Raw genomic sequence first — 22,664 nt, 5'->3', positions numbered from 1 at the left:
CCTAGAATTTTTTTAGTGATTCTTCACCATTGAGAGATAGGGCCAGAAACGATATATAGCACAATATCTCAAAAAGTTACGGACGGATTCAGACAAAACTGACTGGATGAGTTTGGTAGATGACAACAACAAGCCAATTAAATTTTGGAGGTCCAGGTCCAGATCCGGCCTATCAGTGGGCTGTGGGATACAAAACGTAAACTTTTCAGCCTGATGGAGGTATGCGCTCTTCCAAGTGCTATTTTCGGTGAATTCTTTGATGTCCTCATCTGTTCCATGTTATTTCTCCTCCACGAGCGTCGACTCGAGACACATAAAAAAATCATACTCCCGGAAGTGGGAACAAATTAGAAGTGAACTGCTGAGTGGAATGCGTGGAAAACTGGTGGTTGTACTCAATCTTGGTTTAATGTGGTAAAAAAAAATAGCCCCCAGGGTTCAGGGTGGGTTAAGGAACCCAACTCTCTTAATGTAAATGTGTTTCATATAGCACCATCTGGTGGAAGCCAGTATGCGATCGACATCATTTCAGTGGGGGAATTAATCCATCTTTAAGGTGTGGTTCATTGCTGGTGATACAAATTCTGCAACACCATATACTTCACTTTATCTTGATTGCAAACCTTGAAATAGTTGTTTACCTCAAATAAGAACCTTATTAACTCTATAAGCAATTGATAAATTTTCTGACTGCCTGAATGATCAGGTGGGATCTCTTCTTCATTGTGGTTGACCCCTTCAACCCAGAATCTCTCCAACTAGTGGGTCAACAACTGTGGCTATGGGTTGACATCAGGAGATCCACAACCTCAGCTGTTCAGACAGTCAGTCAACCCAGTATTGCATCTTCACAATTCAAAGTTTTTACACATACACATAAATGGAAGATGTCGCACATGAAACAGCAATGAATACAACCCAAACGATTGTAAAAAAAAAAAAAAGACGAAAGAAAAACATAAAGAGGAAATATCAAGAGATATACACTGACAACTGGGAAAACAATAAAAGAGCAGGAAGGTTAAAAAGAAAGAAAGAAAAAAAAAACAGTTCGACAAATTTGGCATACACAAAGAAGAGGTCAGCTCACCTGGGATGGAGAATTAATCATTATTAATGCCCAAGACCAGGGGACACTACAAGAATGGCTTTAAGAATATGGCAGGACTGAGTCAATCGAACAAGTGTAGGTTCTGCAAAGTATAAACAGAAAGTATGAGTAACCTCCTATCAGGATGTAAAAAACTCATGCCAGAACAGCTGTACACACAAAATCACAACAAGCAAGGTTTGTAAAGTAATCCCCTAGCACATCTGCAGAAATTTCAATATCACAGTTCCACTAAACTCATGGAAACATGAAGCAAAAGCGATAATGGAGAACAAGGAAGTACAGCTCACATACGACCTGATGATCCCACTTCGTGTGAACATAGAAAAGAAAGCATTGCGACCAGACAGAGTACTTATGTGCAAAACAGAAAGAAACGGCATTACTAATTGAGGTATCAGTTCCCAGTGATTTTGGCCGAGCAACACAGAAATTAAAAAAATGACCAAATACCAAGACCTCAAAAACGAAGTGAAAAGATCCTGGAAGATTAAGAACACCAAAATTGTGCCAGTCATCATTGGAGCAATGGAAATGAAGAAGAAACTTACAGAGATCTTAAAAACCATCCATGGGAATATTACTTCAAACAAACTACAGTTGGAAGCTGCAAAAGCCCTCAGAACAAAACTTTGAGAAGAAGAAAACTTCACAACTTGGTCCAAGAATCGTGACCCCCCCCCCCCTTTCTTTACCGAAACGGAGGGAGATACCTCAAGACATGGGAGCACTCCATTCCACTTTTTGAAACCCAAATGATGGAAATGACAATCAAAAACACACACACGCACACATCTGAACCGATAGGTCATGATGCTGGGACGTTATAAGTTCACAATTCCGTTTCTATGTGTCTTTGGTTTACGAAAAGCACATGCAATTCACATTAATGTACATCGACATCTTCTAATGTCTTCGTCCAATGTATAGGATTTATATACAAACTCGAGTGAGCTTTAGATCAATGTAAAGCAAAAAAATTAAATGAAATACTATTAACATTCATGAAGTGGAAGTTAATGATCATGTTCACTCACTGAAAATTATTACCATACGACTTATGGTTGGGAATGTTGAGATGGCAATAATTATGTTTAGAGACCCCCATTTAAATGAATGCAATAGATGTTCATACATAATTGTGCGAAAATATGCTATTTCGTCATGGTCAGGAAGCGATTTTACTTAATTTTGATGCTTTGAAACTGAACCCACAAGCTGGGATGTATTCCAGATTTGATAATGGTTGAACAGAATACTTTGCACAATGTTGGAGGTTTAAAACACAGGAAAAGGATCAGACTTTTTGGTTTAAAATACGTATATAAAATTTTGCAAAAGGAGGCATTAAACATTAATAAAAGAATGGATTTTAGATCATTTTCTATTTGTGCCTCGATTACGTCTACAACTGCTTGGATAAAAAAAAAATATATTAAAATATACTGTACTGTGTATTTCCTATGAAAAACATCTTGTTACGTAAATGGGAATTTTCATTTATTTAATGGTATAACGAGCAGGGGTTCCCGGCATTGCCTGGTGGTGCTCTAATCCTGCTGGCATTTGAAAGAAATCAAATTTTGGATGTTTTTCCCATATTTTTGTGGGGGGCTGAAACACTTCCCTACACCCATTAAGGAATGAGGTCGGGGATCATTTAGTATTACCATTCACATCTATTATAAATGGACGAGGTGTGTGTGTGTGTGTGTGTGTGTGTGTGTGTGTGTGTGTGTGTGTGTGTGTGTGTGTGTGTGTGTGTGTGTGTGTGTGTGTGTGTGTGTGTGTGTGTGTGTGTGTGTGTGTGTGATGTTTTTTGTGGAGTTATACTGGAGCTTTCTGATGTGGAATGTGGGACACCAAAATGATCATCATGATCTCCTGAGTTGATAAGGCTAATTAACTACAAATAATCCAGAAGAATTCCCATGTTTTAAATATACGCCATGTTAAGGTGAAAGAGCAGATTAATACGTCCTTCCACGACATGGTACTATAATTACAAAAAAATGACTAAAAAGAATGATAACATTGGAACAAAGCATATTGGAACATTAATGCTAATAATATTTATAACAATAATACTTGTAGTGTCATTTGGCAATAATAATATTGTTATGTTTGTGGGGTAGATGGAGGAATTTCAGAGCAAAGGTAGGATTGTATATGGAAGCATGGTCCGTGGATGGGAAGGAGACATTTCGATGTAATTTAAGTAGGGAAACTGTCTGGGGGAGGAGAGTTTGGGGGAGAGGAGAATTGTGTGAGGTATGCGATTGGAAACAAAAAGATCGAAACTCACTGGCTTCCTCTCGACACGGTGAAGAAGGCTGCACGATTGTTGTGTTTGTGCTGAGGTGAATTTGTTTGTGTGCTGGAGCAAAACGCTAGCCATTGACTGTTCGGCTGAGTCATGAAGCGTGTACATTTTTGAGGAGGGAAGAAGAGCATGCCTCATGGCCTTATCAGGGCGCCTCAGAAATCGTCTCATCTTTCGGTCGAGGAAGAATGTAGTTGATCATTGTGAACGGACCTGGTTCAAAAGAGGAACGGTCGGCATATTCGCACGTGAAAAGAAGCTGCATGGTGGTTTCTGAGCCCTGCCATTGAATACCGCCACACGAATACCTCACGTACGTTTCCTGCCCGAAGAGCAGCTTGGAACCATTTTCGGGTGCAGTTTCCCTTGCAGTGACTATGCGATTTCGACGACACCAGGTCCATAAAGGATCATTTCTGGACGAAGCCAAGCCAGAATAAAGGAGGGATTTTTTGTGTGTTTTATCTTGACCATAGTCCATTGTTGTAACTGTGTGTAGAGGCGCCTCGAAGTTAGGCTGTAAATTACCTCTTGCTTCATTACTTCATGCTTCGATTTATTTTCATTATTACGCTTTGATTCATTCCTCTTGTGAATACTTAATTTATGTTCATTAAACCCCTATTTATGAAGATTGCTTGTATCTGTTTATTCCATTGTGGGTTCGAGTATAAACCCATGTCCTCCATCCTGGTGAACACCTCTGGTAAATGCTTGCCACCCTTGTCCCACACATGCCATAATCTTCAGGGAACTCAGCTGTTCACCTCCAAGGTAGAACTGTTCAGCTACCTGTCCAGGTCGGCCTTAACCAGCGTGGACATGACATTAATAACAAACGTATAATCCCCATGCTGGCCCAAGCTTACTTGGACTTCATGAAAAGGCAAGCCAATGCTCAAGCAGTAGTGCAGGTGGGGATGCTACAAGGCTGTGAAGAACAAAGGGCCCACGAGGGGCGACAAAGGCTTCAAGGCACAATCGAGAGGTTTTTTATGTCAAAAAATCACCAAAAACATTCAAAATTTTCTTCTTCTTTTTTTGTCCTAAAAAAGTCCTTGAACTACAGAATTTTGAAAGAAGTGTGGCCAAACAATAATCAGCTACATATGTGGAAGAAATTGCTGGTGAGTTTTTTCAGTGTGTAGCAAACAATGTGGACCACAATGTTGTAACAATAGATGGGCACAATACCATTCACATTACAGTATGGGAAGATTTTCAACTTCAACTCCTGGCAGATTCAAAGATTTGAAGATATTACGCAATACTAAGAAACAAGGATTTTAGCAGAAACAGGAAAAAAAATTTTTTAGCACAGGCACAAGGGGTGCTTAATCATTTTGTAGTTTTGCTCTTTTTTTGTTGCATCGTCTAATCAACAAAATTTGCATGATCAGAGCATAACTTTCTGACATTTTCTTTGCATGAAAATGAGCTCGGACGTTGGAAAAGATGTCATGGGGTTTTTCTAGATTGGGTTTGTTAGGCTTTTAGACTAGCTGTCTCTTTTGTGTACCGTTGCTTGTGAATATTAAAGACTAAAGTATTTTATTATAAAAGTCTGTGTGTTTTGGGGTCTATAAACTAACCGAATCAGGTATATGGGGAGAACATGGGGTTGATCACCTTGCCCCATTACGCACATCCCCTGTCTATGATAGCTAAGGTGTTCCTTCGAGGCTCGTTAAATAGTTTAAAGCCTCCGTTAGGTGATGAGGCTACTTTGACTTGCTTCTCAGTTGTGATGGGTTGGCAGTGAAGTTGAACTTTCTTTTTTTTTCATCAGTTTGAACTGGTAACGTCACATTCTCATCCCCCATCCCTCTTTTAGAAGAAGGTGTGAATCACAAAGCTAATTACGAGTTTAAGGAGAAATTTCCTCTGGATTGAGATTAATGTTGCAACAAGCGCGCATGCAATCGTCCTGGTTCTGGCAGGGAGGCCCGATTAATTTCTGAGGCCACTCCGACATCTCCCACGAGGATTACAAAGCCACAAGAAGAGGAAAAACATCGAGCCTGAACCAAACTCAAGGAATGCCTGCTGCAACAATCATTCTCTCGCGCTTCCATATTCTTCATTCTTGGCAGCAATGTTGCACGCAGTTATACTATCTGGAGCTGATCCATCGGCTGGGTGCCTTCAGCGGGTGTTATCCAACATCTGGCCACGTTTGCTTTTTCTTACCGAAAAATGGATGTTGCCAATCATTCGTTTTTGTGTGTGCTCTCTGGCCGAGAGACGTGCAATCCTGCCAGACAAATTTCAAACAAACTTTGCGAGCTGGAATGGGCAAAATGTCACTGACTCAGGAGAATCATCTCTCAAAGAGACTCATCACATTTGTCCACCCCAACAACGCAACATTCAAGATGTAGCACAGGCATATTGGCAGCTTCATGGTAGGGTCAGGCAAGGAATAGGCCATGCTTGGAGCTCTGTTAATAGAGCACTCAAGGATTTCAGAGTTTATTGAGACTTCTGCACATTCATGATTTAAATCCCAGCTGCAACACGGTGCACGTCACAGAATAACACGGACAGATTTAGATTGCAGCGATTTTTTTTTTTGATTTTCATATTTCACTGGCTAAAGCCTCTTCATCTCCTGCCATGCACAGCGGGATTAAGTGCAGCACAGATAAACTACATTGAAAGCTCTCATGTTCACCATGTTGTGTGAATATAATGAAAGTGAATTCAAAATGAGCATGAGCAATTCACATTATGTCATGATCCCTCTTCATAAGATACAAGTAAGTATCTTGATGGATTTTATTGAAAATTTGTGATTTCTTTTAAAACTGACGAATGAAACGCAACGATCTGCAAATTATTTTATGCGCTTTACCATCTATGACTCAATGAAGTAAACCAAACTATTCCATCCAATCCAGTACAGGATAAGGGTCTCCCTCCACTCATGTTGTGGAGTACTTGGCATACTCGCCAAGCTTGCAAAGTGTGAGTTAGCAAGAATGAATAGCCATGGGAATCGAACCTACACCAGGCAGAGGAAAAAAAATAAACGAAAAAGAAACAAGTCTGTAACCACTCAATCAAACAGCGAGCTTACAACAAAAGAACGGACTATTTAATGACCGGAGAAGCTGCAACACTTTTGCCAAACAGGCCAACTGGACTCTTTATTATTACTGTGGCATGATAAGTGTCAAAATTTCATGGAACACTTTATAATCCTTTCAAACCTCATTTAACTCATTTTAATGTTTTATACATACCACCTGCTGCTGAAAGTTAAACATCCGACGATTATATCTTTCACATCTTAGCCATTGTGTGTCGGCACCCTCGCCAAGAACAAAATTCGTAACCTGACTATGGCTGTCAAGGCAATGGCAAAAAATGCAGTAGAATGCTTTGCCATGAGTGCGCTTCAGCAATTAGCGGACCGACATCCGACCTACTTGTTTACAAGGTGGAATCTTGAAATATTTGTAGGAATGTGTATTTTTCACATTTATAAAAACAACAAAACTTATAATCAAGGCTTTTTATCGTATTAAACTCAGAACTTCATTAATGGGAAGAACGAGTTGAACCAAGGCTCGTCATATTTTTAATTGCACAGCAAATCAAGGACGTGCAACATAAGGTTTTACAAACCACAAAATGAAACAGAAAACTTACCAACATTGTAAAGCTGCTCAGAATCATAAAGAGAGAGCTCTTTAAAAGTTGAGCGATGAGTTTTTCTTGCACTTCTGAGTCAACTGACCTTCGTGATGATTTCCAGGGTTTTATTGTCATGTTTTTATCTTTATTATGCAGCAACTACATGGACAAGCAGGATAGCCTAGCAAGAGGGATGCGCACTTGCCTTTGGGCCTGAGTTCCAATCCCAACCCAGATATAAACTGTCACCCTGGTGTTTTGCATGCAAGGCAAGGCATCGATATGTGAGTGCCATCCTTATTATAGATGTTAAGTCAGGTGTCCCATCTGCTAACATTAATTTATGGATGTGCAAGATTCCATGGTCACTGAAAAAATTGCAAATGCCTGCCCCCATTCGCGAAGACAAGCAGAGTGTACATGGTCTTCATACTTAGCCATAACCAACAACTGATTTCATTGATGGATCCTACGACCTTACAGCTCTGGAGCACAATTTATGGATCGATACCAAAGACACAAAAACGTTTTTGTCGGGTCGACACATTCAGTAAAAAAACAAATACATTCAGTGAAACATAAGATATCAAAGATACATTCAGTGGAAAACACTTACAACATAAGAAAGGAAATATTTTACAATGTCCTGCCATGGTCAGTACATCTTCAGGTCTGGCCAGCCAGTTCGCAAAAGATGTACCACGGAAACATTTCCTGGCCAACCCGACCGAGAGTGAGGTGATTCGTGTCTGTATTAGTAGTATTACTAGTTGTCGTATTAAATAAATATATCACTGGAATATATTTTGGATTGCTCTGAGTCTCATTTACACAACTTTTTGAAGTTCCCTCTTACAAGTATACATGATTGGCAAAACATAAAAACCTACTTACACGTACTTACATTTTACAAAGAAATACATAAACATTAAACACCCCTTTTGAAAGTGGGATCTTTGTTTCGGAGGCTATCACGAGTAATAATGTTGGTCAAAGTTTTTGAAAGCCCATCATATCACGGCATGAACACCCTTCGTATAAAGGCATGAAGACCCCTCATATCACAGCATGAACACCACTCGTATCATTGCATAAACACCTGCAGTATCACGATATGAACACCCCTCAAATCATGGCATAAACACCCCTTGTATCACAGGATGTAAAGCTCCTATATCAACGCATGAAATTAGCCCCGTATTACGGCATGAAAGCCCCTAATATCATGGCATGAAATCCAAGAATCAGTCGTTTCATTGTGTGAATTCAGCTAAGGTTCCAATATGAACTGAGGATTGGTAGTTTCTTTGTGTAAAATTAACCAAGGTTGATATATGATCCGAGGATTGGTACTTTCATTGTGTAAAATGAACCACGGTTCCAAATATATCCAAACATATATATATATATATATATATATATATATATATATATATATATATATATATATATATATATATATAAATATATATATATATATATATATATATATATATATATATAAATATATATTAATATATATATATATATATATATATATATATATATATATATATATAACTATATATATATATATATATAAATAAATATATAAATATATATATATATTTTTTTTTTTACAGATTCTCGCCCGCTGGCGTGCAAATGACCGCGTTTAGCCAATGGCGGCCGTTTCGCCCACCGAACGGACAATCCAGTCGTGGCTTTCCGGATAAACGCCGAAAACCAGCCACGGGTGTGTTTTTAACCATACCACAACCTTGTCCATACTCTACCCGCGCTACAGGGTCAATCGCCCGAATTGTCGATATACCTAATTAATCGCGCGGGCAGATTACCGAGAGATTGTACCTCAACGGGGCCGCTGGGACACGAGCCGCTTAATGCAGCTCGCTCCATTTGGGATAACCGAGCGGGGTGTTATCAAGACACCCGTTGGACCCGATTGCTTTACCGGCTATTTAAAAAACAACTATATTCCGAGTGCAAGATGGCAGCTCAATTAAGGAAAAGACGCAACGAACGGGGTACATTTAAACAAGCACATTTATTTACAAACAACACATATGCAGTCATGAATCAATCAAGCAAAAGTCATGCAAAAGAAAGAGCTAATACCGTCTATCTATTATGTACAGTTACTTATACAATTCTACTTTACGGACTTGGCGCCACAACATTCATTCAAAAGAAAAGCAAGGAAAAACCCAAGGACAGATAAGGGGTAGACAGGACCCCTTGGGGTCTTTATTGACACGGAGCTGTGTAGACCGCAGAGGCTCCGCGAGACCGGGCTGGCTACCTTCACCTCGCTGGGGTGGCCCGCGGCATTCAGTCTCCACGACCCACGGTAAGGCACGGCTCGGCAGGCCACGCGCCTTGGCTCCGCTGTGCTCTCTCCTCCTTTCCACACGCCTCCAAAACCTCCCGCAGCCGACGACTCGGAGAGCGACCGCGAGTGAGAGAGACCCAGGAAGACAGAGACCGACTCGACGGACAGGGAGCGAGTCACCACGACCTCCAGACCTCCACCTCTCGACGTCAGCACCTCACAACCTCGAGAGACAGACAAAGACCTCCAGACAGAGCTCGACCCTCTCCTCAGCCCATACTTTTATACCCACGGCGCATCGCCCTCCCTACTTCCAGCACATGCGGGAAACTTCCAGAAGTTTGTGGTTGTTGCCGCCAAGGGAGTGTGTCGCCAGGGGTGTTGTCCGCCCAGGGAGTGTGTCGCCAGGGGCGTTGTCCGCCCAAAATCAGGCCCCTCCTTCACATCAACTTTGAACCCTGGCCCGATCCACCCCTCCCCCATCCCGGCATGCGGGAAAGCAAGAAAAGGGGGAGGGAAATCCCAGCATTATCAGAACTTCTCTCTTCGGCGCTGTGGTTCTGCCCGCACTCCGCGGGGGCAACAGGTTTTACTACCGTTGCCTTTGTTTCCTTTCTTGATGAGTATCCGTGGTGTAGATGTTATTTGATGTGGAGAGGTTTGTGGTGTGGTTGTTGAAGTAGTGGTGTGGTCATTGAAATGCGGTTGTGGAGAAGTTGGTTGTGGTTGTTGTTATGGAGAAGGTGATGCTGGCATTTGTGGTGGTCGTGAGGGTGGTGTGGTTGGGCGGTGGTGGTTAAGGTGGTTGTTGTTAAGGTGGCTGCTCCAAAATAACGATAGCAAAAGAATAAAGGTTAACTGAGAATCTCACAGCCCTGATCACACGAATAAATCCCTTAGACATCGGTGGGGAAATCTATCTGAACACAGACTTATCGACACAACTGAACTCAGGACCTATATGGTGCTCTGCGAATTTCCACAGCCATAACAATATATATGAATCTAAATATATATATATATATATATATATATATATATATATATATATATATATATATATATATATATATATATCTTCTTCTTCTTCTTTCGGCTGCTCCCGTTAGGGGTCGCCACAGCGGATCAACCGTCTCCATTTCGCTCTATCCACCACATCTTCCATTGACACTCCAACCACCCGCATGTCTGCCCTCACCGCATCCATGAACCTCTTCTTTGGCCTTCCTCTTCTCCTCCTGCCTGGCAGCTCCATCTTCAGCATCATTCTCCCGATATACTCTGCTTCCCTCCTGTGCACATGTCCAAACCATCTCAATCTCGCCTCTCTCACCTTGTCTCCAAACCCTCCTACCTGCGCAGTCCCTCTAATATACTCATTCCTTATCCTGTCCATCCTCGTCACTCCCAACGAGAATCGCAGCATCTTTAACTCTGCCACCTCCAGCTCCGCTTCCTGTCTTTTTGTTAGCGCCACCACCTCCAAACCATACAACATAGCTGGTCTCACTACCGTCTTATATACTTTCCCCTTAACTCTTGCAGCTACCCTTCTGTCACAAATCACTCCTGCAACTCTTCTCCACCCACTCCATCCTGCCTGCACTCTCTTTTTCACTTCTCTCCCACACTCTCCGTTACTTTGGACAGTTGATCCCAAGTATTTAAACCCATCCACCTTCCCCACCTCAACTCCTTGCAACCACACCATATCACCACCCTCCCTCTCATTTACGCACATGTACTCTGTCTTACTCCTGCTGACTATCATTCCCCTTCTCTCCAGTGCGTACCTCCACCTCTCAAGACTCACCTCAGCCTGCTCCCTACTCTCCCTACAGATCATGATGTCATCTGCGAACATCATAGTCCATGGAGACTCCAGTCTGATCTCGTCCGTCAACCTGTCCATCACCATTGCAAACAGGAAAGGGCTCAGAGTCGATCCTTGGTGCAATCCCACTTTTACCTCAAACCGGTCCGTTTTTCCTCCCGCATACCTCACCGCTGTCACACTGTCCTCATACATATCCTGCACAATCCTCACATACTTCACCACTCCCGACTTCCTCATACAATGCCACAACTCCTCTCTTGGCACCCTATCATAAGCTTTCTCTAAATCCACAAACACACAATGTAACTCCTTCTGGCCTTCCCTATACTTCTCCATCAAAATTCTCAAAGCAAACATCGCATCAGTGGTGCTCTTTCCTGGAATAAACCCATATTGCTGCTCACAAATAGTCACCTCTCTTCTCAACCTAGCTTCCACTACTCTTTCCCACAACTTCATGGTTGTGGGTCCAATGTGAATGGGGGAGGGTGGATGGGGGTGTGTGTGAAAGGAGGTACTCAGGGTAAGAGTGTGTCAGTGGTGTGTCGGTTTGATGTGTACAAATGGTTGGGAACTGCCAAGTTCATGGGTTGGTATAGAGGAGACATGCAGATGATCAGCGCTCCACAGAACCCATTACCACCTCATTCAGAGATGCCTGAACACAATTAAACTCTGGCCGAGGCAGAGTCGAGCAGGAATGCAACCTCCCATTCAGACAAAGCCGCACATGCAGCCAACAACACACGACCACCGCTGATGAGTGAAGAAGTGTAAGTGAGTGCCGTCGAATTTTCGTTTTTGACAAAATGACGGAAAAACTTGAACAACGCTACTGCATCAAATTTTGTGTAAAGCTTTGTGATTCCCAAGTGGAAACGATCCGCATGATTCAACAGGCCTTCGTGAACAAAGCAATGGGCACCACACAGATAAAAGAGTGGTACAACCTCTTCAAAGATGGTCGCACATCAGTGGAAAATGAAGCACATTCTGGTAGGCCCTCAACATCCCGAAATGAGATCATCATTGACCAAGTGAGGACCCTGCTGATGCAGGATCTTCGAATCACGATCAGAGAACTTGCAGACGAGGCGGGCGTCAGCATTGGATCCGTTCATTCCATTGTGACTGAGGATTTGGGCTTAAGGAGAATCTCAGCGAAGTTCGTGCCAAAGCTACTCACGATCGAGCAGAAGCAACTCCATTTGGAGATCACACATGACATGCTGGAGACTGTGAACAGCGATCCCAACTTCTTCAACACAGTGATCACTGGCGATGAGACCACAGTGATCCATCATTTTGTCAAAAACAAAAATCCGACGGCACTCACTTACATTTCCTCACTCATCGGCGGTCTGTCGGCGACTGACAGCTTCTGCAGGCAGGAAAATATTCACACATATGAATCAGGATTGCCTACATACCTGCAGCAAACCACGCCTCCCTAGCTTCATTTGTTTACGCACAAAAAATTAAGGTTGGATTCTTTTTGAACACATCTCGCATATATATATATATATATATATATATATATATATATATATATATATATATATATATATATATATATATATATATATATATATATATGTGTGTGTGTGTGTGTGTGTGTGTGTGTGTGTGTGTGTGTGTCGGGTGAATATCTGATTCTGGCTCACTTTTCCCCATGTAAGTGAATGGGGGATTTTCAGCGATTCATATTTTTTTCCCCTAAAAAGTAAACCCCCTTCTTATCCCAAATTATATTTATTTGTCTCCCCTTTTAACCTTGGGGCACTCGATTCAAATAACCAATGCAATAAGGTAAAGATTTCTTCAAGTAGCAAAGAAGTCCCTCTGCGTGATTTGTTTAAGGTTTGTTTAATGTTTAATGTGATTTGTTTAAAGTGATTCTGAAGAAATATCTGAAACATGTAAGCCTTGGGACACTCTTTTTCAAATAACCAATGCATATTGTTTAGCTCACTCATTGAACCTATTAAGATTTGTTCATTCTCAAATTCCTTCATTAGTTTCATTTTCTTTGCACAATAATCCCCATCTAAAATATTTAAAAAGAAAACATTTGAATCTTTATATTTTTCAAGATACCCCTTTTGTGTCATTATGAAATGATATACTTCTCTTAATGATCTCATCTGACCACCTCCTGAGTTGCATATCATTTTTTTGCATAAACCACGCCATAAACAAGTTTTGTTTCAAATGTTTTCAGTTTGTACCGTGAAAATGAGGAAGTGTTTTGCGACACAGTCGTGCTGTGAAAATGAGGAAGTGTTTTTGGACAGTCATGCTGTGAAAAAATAGGAACTATTCTTTGAGAGACAAGGCCTCGTGTTTATATTTTAAATCAGAACACTAACAGGCTTTTTAACACAAGTTTAATCAAAATCATTAAAGGGCATTTTAATTATGTTTTGAAAATGATTCATACTATTTGAGAATGTATCGTCCAATTATTTTCCAAGCTGTCTCGCCCGAAGCGTCATTTCCTGTGGCCACACCCGATGATTAGGCAATTTCCTCATCGTTGCCTTATAAGTGATTCGCCAGACAAAGTTTCTGCCAGACGGGATTTTCATTTTTACAACTGAGACATGAACGATCTTTCTTCTGATGAAAAAAACAGCTCACCACAAAGTTGGTAAGCTTGTGTATGGGTTCCCCTTTGAACGATGAAGCAATTGATTATAAATTAAATCGTGATAATCCTGATATATATTTTTTCCATGGCAGGTCCTTGGAAGAAGAGCAGTTTTGCATATCACGATGAGGTGCATGAAATTAATGCTCTTATTGAAGAGGAAGTCTTATCACGGCCTCTGATCTTTTTGCCACCTTGTACCAATGGTAAAAAACTGAGACATGGACTATCTTTCTTCCGACGAAGAAAACAGCTCACCACAAAGTTGGTAAGCTTGTGTATGGGTTCCTCTTTGAACGATGAAGCAATTGATTATAAATTAAATCGTGATAATCCTGATATATATTTTTTTCCTGGCAGGTCCTTGGAAGAAGAGGAGTTTACATATCATGAAGAGGTGCATGAAATTAATGCTCTTATTGAAGAGGTCAATGATCTTAGAAGAGAATTGACCCTTGACTCATTATTTTATTTTTTTTTCAGCTTGATCACACAACATAAGCTGTTGAAGCAATCTGGTACAACACATGATTTTCTGGAGGTAAATGTTTCTGAATTATTATTTAGTTATTTGTTTATTTATTATTTTATTAATATCACTCTCTCTTTGGAATGTAGCCTTATGTTGGTTGCATCATTAGTTTGGACGCGGTTATGCCAGGACACTGGAATTCATTTTATTGGCCTTGGAAGGATGACAGGCTGAGTCGGCCTCCTGGTGTGTTAATTCAGTGGTCAACGAGGCTTGAACTTAGAACCAACACCAGGCTTATTACTATTACCATGTAATTATCTTTATAAAACCTAATTATTATCCACTTTTTGTTTCAAAACGGAATATGGTGTCTGAGTTTCGAAATCACAAGACATCTGAAGAAGATTTCTTGGAAAGATTATACATTCTCGCAAATTAATATTTAATATTTTCAATTTTGATTAATTATATTTGTTTTGTTTACAATTACTTGATTTCGAATTACAAAAAAAGAATCAAGACATGAAGAAGAGAAGGAGGGAGGGGGGAGGGAAGGGGGGGGGAGGTGCGCTCCCCCAACGACCTATCACCCCCTCATCCCACCCCTCCCCTCCCCATGTGTGTGTGTGGGGAAGGGTGGGGGTAGGATGAGGGAGGTGGTGGGTCAAAGGTGGGGGCGCACAGGGGGGATGAGGGGGTAGGGCTTGTGTGGGAGGGGCTTGTGTGGGTGGGGGCTTCGGTGGGGTTTGTGTGGGCAGGGTTTATGTGATAGGGGGTTCGGTGGGGTTTGTGTGGGCAGGGTTTATGTGGGTGGGGCTTGTGTGGGCAGGGTTTATGTGGGAGGGGTTTATGTGGATAAGGCTTATGTGGATGAGGTTTGTGTGGATAAATGGATGGGTGGAGAGATGGGTGGATGGGTGGAGCTTGTGTGGATGGGTGGATAATTTTTGAATTAAATAAACATGTTGTGTGGGGAACTAATTAACTAATCACTAATTATGTGAATATGATGAATGTGGGTGGAGCTTGTGTGGGGCTTGTGTGTGTGGAGCTTGTGTGGGGTTTGTGTGTGTGGAGCTTGTGTGGGGTGGGGTTTTTGTGTGGAGCTTGTGGGGGGTGGGGTTTATGTGGGTGGGGTTTGTGTGGGCAGGGTTTATGTGGGTGGAGCTTGTGTCTGGAGCTTGTGTGGGGTTGGGTTTGTGTGGAGCTTGTGTGGGGTGGGGTTTATGTGGGTGGGGTTTATATGGGCGGAGTCAAAAAGGGGTGGAGTCAAAAAATTTCAATTTATCTTTGTCTTTTGTAATCCCTGTGAATAAAATGAACCTAAAATCTCTTCCCCTTCTAAATCATATATCTTATAAGTCCAAGGAACCGTATCTATTACATAAATAATTTTAAAAAGTTCGTTCGTCCATCGTTTAATATAACCTTTTTCAAAATGAGATTTCCACCTATATATTCTTACGATATCACCAACTTTGAACTTAGGTTTTCTGACATTAATCTCTTTTTCATATTTTAATTTTGTAAATGTTTCTGATGGTTTCATATTTGTTGACGTGTGAATCGTGTCATTATACTTATCCACAATATCCTGAATAAAAGATGACCATTGTTGTGAACCGAGTTATGTGAATTTTTTATATAGTCTCTCTTTTAAGGTACGATTAAAACATTCAACAACAACGGCCTTCCCTTCATTAAAGGTACTGTATAATGAATACTGTTATTTTTTAGAAAATTCATAAATGTCTTGTTATAAAACTCTACCCTAATCAATCCACAATTTTTTAGGTTTTCTCTTACTGTTATTAAATATCTGTTGAAAGGCTAACATAAGAGTATTACCTGTTTTATTTTTTCAAGGGACAACCCATGCATATCTACTCCTCAAATCAATAACGGTTAAAGCATACTTGTACCCCTTATCATTATTAAGTTCAATCAAATCAGTGGATCAGATATCATCTACTTCCTTGGAATAAACCTTCCTTCTCTGAAACTTTGTGAATATTGGTTTATGTAATTCATCAGCTAATTGCTCTTCAATCTTAATGACATCATTAGAGCCTATAAGTTTTTTGAATTTCCAAATCCAAGTTTCAATTTAGCACTGATCATCTTCTTCATGATGAACCTATCAACTTTTCTCTCAAGGTTGGATTTTGTATCAGAGACAAATTATACATTTCTCTATCAGCTTCATGCTTTTCTTCCAAAGTTGTGGTATTCCCATAATCAATATCGTGTCTCATGCACACTTCATCAACTCTATTGATGGGCTCACTCCCGGATTTAAGATTGTCTTCCTCATCTAATCTTTAATCCAAGTTTGTACCTGGACCACGGAAAGAAAACCCTGGTAGATGTAATTCCACTGGTATTCCAGTAGTTGTAAATTTAGTTCCTGATAAAAACTTTTGTATATCTCCTCCGAGTTTGTGTTTGGAGATAAATTGATTTTTTTTTGAACCACACACCGAACAAAGACCTTTTTCTATAACCCTGTTATTTTTACTTTTAAAATATGAAATATTTTTAGTATTCGTTTTCTTTTTACATTTGAGACAATAATTCATTTATTTATGAGAAAAATTCCTACAGAGAGAGAAAACATTTTTAGTTTTCAACATGCACATTTGAATCTTAATTTTTAAAACATAAAGAATCCTTAGAAATGCCTTCACTCTCTCCTCCATTTATTTAAGAAAAAAATGAAAAAACTTTAACTAAAGTCAATAACCTGTCCTTGAAAACGATGTCAAAGGTCTTGTCGAAAATACTGCTAATAGACTTGTCAATTCTTCGTTTTCCTCCTTGGTCGGTTGAGTTATTTTCTGTAATACCACCAATCTTTTTTTAATCTCACTGGTTTCCATATTTACCTTCGCAAACTTTGTTGCGAAGGATATGTTTTGATCGCTGTGTATTTATTTATTTATTTGTGAATATGTGTGTTTGTTTGTTTGTTATTCGCATAACTCCAAAAGTATTGAACTGAATCGCAGCAAATTTGGTGGGATGATTGGTTATTATCCGAGTTCCATTTAGTTAGATTTTGGGAGCGATCAGGTCAAAGGTCAAGGTCAAGGTCATGAAAAGGTCAAAATCGTCTTTTTACCATAACGCGGTAAATTTGTATCCAATTTGCATGCAACTCATGCAAAAATGTTCAGAATTCAATGCCCCATTTTGTGATGTGTGACATGACACAATGACGTAATAACCCTTATTAGCGGTTGGGAGTCAAAGGTCAGGGGGGTCACGACATTGCAAAATGTGCGGTTTTAGTCATAACACGGTCAATTCTTATCCGATTTGCATGAAACCAACACCACAATGTTGACTGTTCTGTTCCCCACACTATAATACCAATTACACAATTAAAAGTACAAAGGTCAAGGTTGAGGTCATGAAAAGGTCAAAATCGTCATTTTGCCATAGTGCGGTCGATTTTTATCCAATTTGCATGCAACTAATGCCAAAATGTTGTGAATTCAATGCCCAATCTTGTTATATATGATATGATACAATGACGTCATTACCTTTGTTAGCAGTTTGGGTCAAATGTCAGGGGGGTCAACAACCTTTATTATCATAACGCGGTCAATTCTTATACAATTTGCATGGAAGTAGATTCAAAATGTTTAGAATTCAATTCCCTATCATGTGATGTGTAATATTTGATTTCTTATAATGTGACCAGTTGTCATCAGATTGACTTGACACCGACACCCAAAAAGGGCAGGGAGTTCCTACAGAAATTGTACAATGTATGTGAATCAGTGTCAAACCGCAGGAAATTTAATGTTTTTAAGCCATCATAACACATATGAGATGGCAGATGTGGTATGGGATTAAATACCCTCACAATCAACAGTTTCTGGGGGGGGGGAGGGGCAAAATGTAGTGTTGGCGAAGGTATGCGCTCCACTGAATGCCCGTTCTAGTTTCATATTTATTCATTCTCGCTCTTTCCTCCCTCTCCTCTCTTTCCTCCTTATCTCTCTTTCCTCCTTCTCTCTCTTCTCTCTCTCCTCTCTTTCCTTCCTCTCTCTATTCTCTCTTTCCTCCCTATCTCTCTTCTCTTTTTTTCCCTTTCCTCTTTCTCTTTCTTCTCCCTCTCCTCCTTCTCTCTCTCTTCAACTTCCTCATCCCTTACTATCCTTGAATCGCTTACACCCCATAGAATATAATACATATATTCATCAGGATTTCTTGTTATTACTGTATCCAAAATAATTTTTTTACAACAGGAAACCAATAAAATTTCTTTTGAATTTCTAAAAGAGCCTTACGTTTTCTTTACTTTATCGTTTTTTTTCATTATTTAACATTCTAATTAAAGCTGAAGTTGTCGGTTTTTCAACATCAGCATAATGCCAATCTTTTATTGAAAATATCTCATTCTTATGTTGTAGAACATATTTATTAAAATACCGAATACCCTTTTCTTGAAGGTATGCTTGGAAACAGAAATGGTAATTTTCTTGAAGCCTTCTTGCTGTCATTTATATATTAGAAATATATGTTAGAATAATATTATGACATGAAACACCTCCCCATCTTCCCATAGTTAAATCATTTTGTATTTCCTTACTGATTATGCATAATCCTGTTTTTTCTGTTTTCATGATAAAAACTAGGGCAAAACCATGATTATATTTACCCTTATTAAATTCTTTTATTTCTTGTTTACTAATCGTGGCTTCACAAACTCATTCTCTATACCAAGTGGATAATATTCTTCCTTACGAGACTGATTTAATTGTTCCAGGTCTTCCAGGTCAATTTTAAATGACCAATTATACCCTAAATCATTCATATCATACCCCCATTGTTCTATTCTCATGCAAACGATACACCCTTCTTTATCAAAATTTATTTTAATTCGAACTGTGAATTCTGTATGAACTGGAGATAAAATCAACACTTCTGTATCTATGGAATACACGCCCATTTTATTTAAGGATATATATTGTGATAAATCACTTAATCTCACCAAGACATTCGCGTCAGTCGGGCTTGGATAATTTTTTAATTTATAAGCATTTTTCATATTAATATTTTTTGTTATACTGTATTTATATCGTTCAGCCTGTGCCTTTGTGAAAGAATTTGATAAATCAATATCCAGTTATCGGGATACACCAAAGATAGAACCATCTTTACCAACATAAGTCATTTATATTAGATTAAAAATAATGTCATAATTTTTTATTTTTGTTGAGTTGAAATAACACATATAGACATAATTGACCACAATACTTGGAATTTAATTCTTGGACTTGAAATGTTTGATTAGCACCATTCTGTAAGAATTTTATGACTTCAACAGGTGATGGAAGACCAAAACTATCAAAATAATATTTGTCTTGATGATTAAAAATACAAACCCAATGAGAACCATTCCCATTATTATCTTCTTAGTTCATAATAATATTCTTTGTATGTTTAGGCACGTTTGTTAATTCATCTCTCATACAAATAACCACATTATGAATTTTTAATTTCTTACAATATTTGACAAGTTGTATATTTGATGTTGTATTCTTTCCAAATTCTTTAAACCACTCAGCAATGCTCATTTATTTTTTAGAAAGATATAATCCATTACCCCTTTTAGTGAATTTTACACCTGCTTGTGCGATAGAAGTAAGCATATCTCCAACTAACAACCTCGCTTTATCAGGCAGAGCCTCAAGTTTTTCAGCAAAATCTACAATTTCACGACTTCCACTAATTTGTTTCTCCAACTCTTTGTTATGTCTTTCCAATTCTTTTTGAGCCCGGAGTTGAGCCTTCCTTTCATTGGCAGTTTTCACTGCTGTTGAAATACCACCCGTCATTGCTTCAACCGCACTTAAACAAGCAAATAAAGGAATTAGAAATGGGAGAAATCCTCCACTTGTCTCTCTTGTTGAATATTTTTTCAAGATTGGTTTTGTCATTTTAATTTAAAGTGAGCCAGTATCGTTCAAGATTTTAACCTGTTCTCTTGTGAGCAAAACATCAATTCTTACTGCTCCTTTTTTCTGAATTGTATTAACGTTAATTGTATAAGGCTTTTGATTTTGAACACAAGATGATAGTTTATGAAGATTGATTTGATTAACATATACCCCCAATTGTTACTTTGCCACTCATTTATTTAACAAAAAATTATGTGAGACGAATCATAACACCATTATCTGTATTAATCTGTAATTCTGTTTTTTCCAAAAGCAAACAATATGCATCAACTTCTTCACTCTCTCCTCTTTCAAGGTATAGGGAAGTATCCACTCGATTCGACTTTATAGTTTCCTTTTGAGCACTCGGGTCAAACGCATAGATTGTATTCAAACTCTTAAATGCTGTTATATCCAAAATAGGTTCTTTATTTCCATTACTTTCACAGACCTTTTGGTAAGACTTGTATGCTTCAGCACAATCATTTTTTTCCCAATTAATTTCCAATCTATCTCATGGATAAAATGTTCCATCTCGAGAAACACGAAGTTGTTTCACCATAGCATTATCACTCAATGCATTATTCTTTTCAGCAGCAGTATCACCATCTAGTTTTTTTTTTTTTTTTAAATGATCCACAGATATCGTGGCTTTCCTTCCAGAACACCCAAATTCCACATGTAAGTGGTTTGGTTTAGTTTAACATGTTGACATCTTCTTTTGAGGTATGATACACTGAGTGGTTTCGTTGAGTTAAGTCTTCCATTCAACATCTCTTCTGTTTTAAGATTAGGAGTATATTCACTAATATAACAACTCATTTCCTCAATTACAAATTTATTCTGATCATCAAAAGCATGAGCAACACCAAAAAGTAATCTATTTTCATTATCATTCCTTTGTTGTATAAATCTAATTTTAAGACCATACAGAACTTTATCATGATCACAAAATCCAAATATACCTTGAAGAGAAACTGCCACAGTAAAACTATTAACTGCTTTTGTATCATCAGTTTCCGTTCCTTTCCTTTGAGTATATCCAGGGTCTGTGGTTGTTCCCGTTGACATATCAGGAATAAAACCTTCGACAGCCCCGTTTCCCATTCTATCACTGAATGTATATAGTGTAAATTTCATCATTTCAGATACAGCAGAGACATAATCAACCGCTTCAACTTCTTGTGTTCCAATGTTCAAACGAACACTGTCAAACATTTTCCAGAAGAAATCATTTACGAGTGTAGCGTTTGTGTTTTTCCCAGCCTTAGTGAAATTAAATTTACACAACAAGAAACTTTCGGATAGATTCAAATAGGTTTGTTGATTATTTATTTCAAAACTTTTTGTACCATTTGCATTCCAATCTGTTCCAGTTATTGCATTTACCTTGAAGTAATCTTCTTTTTTAGTGGAGTTTGAGATGACAATGGTATCATCAAAATCATAGATACTATCAATTGCTTCCATACTTGTATTTATTTTGGAAAAAAGATGTTAAAACTTATGAAACCCAAACCCAAGTATTTGAATTATTTTATGTCGTTCTTGGGGAGACAACTGAGTTTTACCTTTTTTAATTTCGTTAATTGCTTGTAATTTATGAGATTCCTTTTGGGCATCTTTTATGCTCTTTACAGCACCTGCTACATTTCCCACAGCAGAAGCAGTTGAACCAATTAGGTCTTTATGTTTAAGAATCGTTGAACTGATACCCATGAGAGTATCAATTATCCCATCTCCTCTAAATTGATGTCCGACACCCCTTTGTCTCTTAGGTTTATAGTATCCTCTACCAATATACATACCTTCACCCTTGTAGTATGGGGAAAGGAACATCCCATCCCCTGTAATTATTTTATATTTTTCAAACTCCTGTTTCCTCACAATAACCATCGTATTTATTTATTGGAAAACTTCATGTCGGTGAATTCTGATGGATATAACTTCCCTATTAAAGAAATCATATTATTATCTTGGTCAGTTATCATAAAATTTACTCTGTGTATGTTTTTTCCTGACACAGGGAGATAAACGAAATTTTTGGGTGTCCATATTGAATTTATAACCAATTGGGGTTGAGTATGCACTGAATGAAAATATTGTATTTGTTTTTATTCCATCATTATAAGCACCATCAATCAAATCACAGTGAATTAATACCGAATTTATTCCTGAGGATATTTGAATGACATTTTCACTGTAAAACGTCCCATTAGTCTCAATCTTTTTTGAGGAGAAACCCAATAACTCTCTAAATGAATTAGCAATTGTGAAATCAACCTTGTAGTTATTTTTAAGTTTAATTATTGATTTTGAAGTATGTTTTTGAATGTCTATAACAAT

General features: G+C 38.8%; 1 long non-coding RNA gene across 1 annotated transcript in view; it reads right to left on the bottom strand.

Moving 5' to 3' along the window:
• Positions 1–1,165, bottom strand: part of LOC147021790 (uncharacterized) — a 59,181-nt gene extending 58,016 nt beyond the window's left edge. The window contains exon 1 of the long non-coding RNA XR_015060606.1: positions 1,091–1,165. This is a non-coding gene — a long non-coding RNA (uncharacterized LOC147021790). The remainder of the gene's footprint in view (positions 1–1,090) is intronic.
• Positions 1,166–22,664: the final 21,499 nt, after the last annotated feature.

This window comes from Eptatretus burgeri, chromosome 8 (assembly GCF_056783735.1).
Source record: "Eptatretus burgeri isolate ZD-2024b chromosome 8, Ebu_testis_v1, whole genome shotgun sequence".
NCBI lineage: Eukaryota > Metazoa > Chordata > Myxini > Myxiniformes > Myxinidae > Eptatretus > Eptatretus burgeri.
Note: the sequence above shows the minus strand (reverse complement) of the source record. Positions and strands in the feature narration are given on the sequence as shown.